At 38.6% G+C, this 3,136-nt stretch overlaps 1 pseudogene; it reads left to right on the top strand.

The window, feature by feature from the left end:
- Positions 1-1,281: 1,281 nt before the first annotated feature.
- LOC114208286 (large ribosomal subunit protein uL14 pseudogene) lies at positions 1,282-1,699 on the top strand (annotated as a pseudogene).
- The last annotated feature ends 1,437 nt before the right edge of the window (positions 1,700-3,136 follow it).

The raw sequence follows: 3,136 nt of genomic DNA, 5'->3' as shown, positions 1-3,136 counted from the left end.
TAGAAGTAAGAGAAGGATTTTTATTCCCTTTGGGCAAAAAAATGTTGCAGTAGATTCTCCTGCTAAAAGAGTCATTTAAATATTACTGGTCACGTCACATTGTAGTTGTTTGGAAATAATTATATCCATATCACAGACAGTAAATAATAGATGTGCGTTCACTAACATTTTATTCATGTTCTGTTTTAATATGGCAAACTTAGAAGTAATTTAATCTCCCAGTAAATTGAAGTGGTGGGGGGTTCTTCACACAGAAGACTGCAAGTTATTAATTCTGGGCAGTCTTCATCTTGTACAATTAGTCACTGTTTGCAGCTGGAAATGTTTTATTAATTTTCCATAGCAGTAGATTTTCCACAGTTTTCTCAGTTTAAATTAAGCAGTAAGAGCTGCTGTTTCTTCTTAAATAAATTTTCTTTCCACAAAAATACATGCCTCTGGCTATGTCAATTTTCCCATTTGATTAAAGTGCCAGCAGGCAATTAATAACTTAATGCATTTTAAAGTACTTTTGGAAAAAGTAATTTGAATAGCCAAACTTGTGTATTTGAATTGACTGTTGCAGAAGATTTAATAGACATTTGAAAATCCTAGAACCTTGGAAAGGACAAATGTGGCCCAGCAACCACGTCTGGGGGACTGAGGTGGTCTTCATAAAAAGCCCATAGCTGGCACTCACATGGGGGGTGGGAGGGTGAGAGGGGTATAGGTGACTACCACTTTCCAGGAGGTTGATGAAAGAAAGGCAATCTCAAAATGGTCTTCATGGGAATATACAGAAGACTCTAGATTGTGATGTGTGGTCTGAGTGGGAAGCCATTTAGGAAGCAATGAGACAACATGGATGAACAAAGAAGACATAATGCTAAGAGAAAGAAACTAGGCACAAAAGGATAAATATTCTGTGATTCCACTTACATAAGGTATGTATTGTAGTCAAATGCATAGAGACAGAGAGTAGAATAGTGGTTTCCAGTGACTGGGGAGGAGGGAATGGGGAGTCAGTGTTTAATGGATATAAGAGTTTCTGTTAGGGGTGATGAAAAAGTTCTGAAGATAGATAGTGGTGATGGTTGCATAACATGAGACTCTACTTAATGCCATTGAATTATATACCCATAAAGGGTTAAAGGGGCCAATTTTTATGTATTTATTGTTTACCACAATTTAAAAAAAATAGCAATGTGGCCTTTTCCTATGTTCAAGGTGTAGAAGCAGGGATGTGGTAGGTCCTCAGATGCAAAATTCCCCATTTCCAAAGAATAAAATAAAATAAAATTCCCCATTTCCTTGGGTATTTGAGTAGGAGCCATGACCAGCTGTGCTGATAACACAGGAGCCAAAATTCTGTATATCACCTCTGGGAAGTGGGGTCGAGGGATGGCCAAATAGACTTCCAGCTGCTGGTATGGGTGACATGGTGATGGCCATAGTCAAGAAAGGCAAACCAGAGCTTGGAAAGAAGGTTCAGCCAACAGTGGTAATTCAATCGTCAATTGAATGCCAAAGTAATTCAATTCAAAATTCATCCTGGAGAAAGATGGTGTGTTCCTTTATTTAGACCATTACTCAGGTACCACAGTCAACAATAGGAAACAAAAAAGGTGAGATGAAAGTTTCTGCCATCAAAGAGCCAGTTACAAAGTTGTATGTAGACTTGTGGCCCACGATTGTGTCCAATGCTGGCAACCTTGCATGATTCTCGGGTGTATTTGTTAAATAACAAAAACAAATCCACCCCATTAAAAATTATTATACCTCCCAAAAAGTAATGAGGACATTCAGAGTTAATTGGTTTCTCTTTTTAAAGAAAACATGCATTAAAAAAAGGAAAACATGCCATAGTTATCTATAATGAAAGTTAGGGGCATGTGTTTGACAGTGAGGTCTCTAACTGACCTCTGTTTAACTGATGAGGGTTAGCAGACACTATTCTGCTGCATCTGTAGATATACTGACCAAGGCTCAGGAAGAGCTGAAAGCTCAGCTCCTCTAGCTATGTGTGTGCCTTCTGCTCCCACTGATTTGTTGTATGCCTCCTGAGAATCAGTTAGGATTGTTCCCAAACCTGTTCACACCAGGTCATTTTTAATTATGCAACTTAATTAAACATTATGTAAGCTGATGAAATGTGAGCTCACAAAGAGGACAGTTGTTGTTTCTATGAAAACCAAGTTGAATGCCTTAGCAAAACCTGATAAAGGTGAATCTTAAAAAAATATTGCACATGTACTAGGTGTGAAAGAAGTAAGGTTTATGAAAATGGAAAAGGATTCGGAACATAGGTTGCTTTACAGATGCCTTAATATTTCCACTTCACTTGAAAGGAACCTAAACTAGAACCCACAGATGAGGCCCCCTGGGTGTGTTCTAGGCCTACATTACTAGAAACCAGCAAACTCAGAGGCAACAGTGAGGCCTTGGCTCCCAACCAACTGCATTGGATAAAATAACGTTCACTGAACTTTCAAGCATCCAGAGTAGGAACCAATAGTCATTGTTAGGACAAAGCCAACAGATTGGTAGTAGCTGCTTAGGTGCTGTGTCAAAAAATATTCTTAAGTCACCTCTGGACTCAGGAAGCAAGAGTATAAAGAATCAACAACGTTTTCCAGGGGCATGAATGGGAAACAAAGAAAAAAGTGCCTCATGTTCACCGTGACTGATCTAGAAAAAGAGAGATGAGCATAAATTAAAAACTAGACCTTCTAACTGCTAGTAATTTTTGAAACTCTTTGCCAAAACCAAGCCCAAGCGTACTTTCATTCTCATAAAATGGCATGTATCCTCCAAAGCACCCTTCTTATTTCAACCCTAGAACCACCTACTCATGATCCGAATGAGACACCTTTGCCTTCCAGAGGAGTAAATGAGGTGCCATGATCTTGCTGACCTACCCCAGGACTCTCCACCGGAGAATAATATCCTATTTGCTAATCTTCTTCCTAAAGAAATACAAACAACATTGACAATTGTGTTGGATTTCTTTTGAAAAGCCCATTCTTAAGGGCTAGCTAACTTATACTTCAATCATCCACCTGCTTAAAGAAAATGTAAACTTCTTTTTAAGAATGTTTTGAAGAATGACACCTTGTGTCTGAGAGATGGTATTGGATTGTTTTCCTAACACTGAGCT

Source organism: Eumetopias jubatus, unplaced genomic scaffold (assembly GCF_037043125.1).
Source record: "Eumetopias jubatus isolate StellerSeaLion01/CBP00866 unplaced genomic scaffold, mEumJub1_p1.0 scaffold_7, whole genome shotgun sequence".
Lineage (NCBI taxonomy): Eukaryota > Metazoa > Chordata > Mammalia > Carnivora > Otariidae > Eumetopias > Eumetopias jubatus.
Note: the sequence above shows the minus strand (reverse complement) of the source record. Positions and strands in the feature narration are given on the sequence as shown.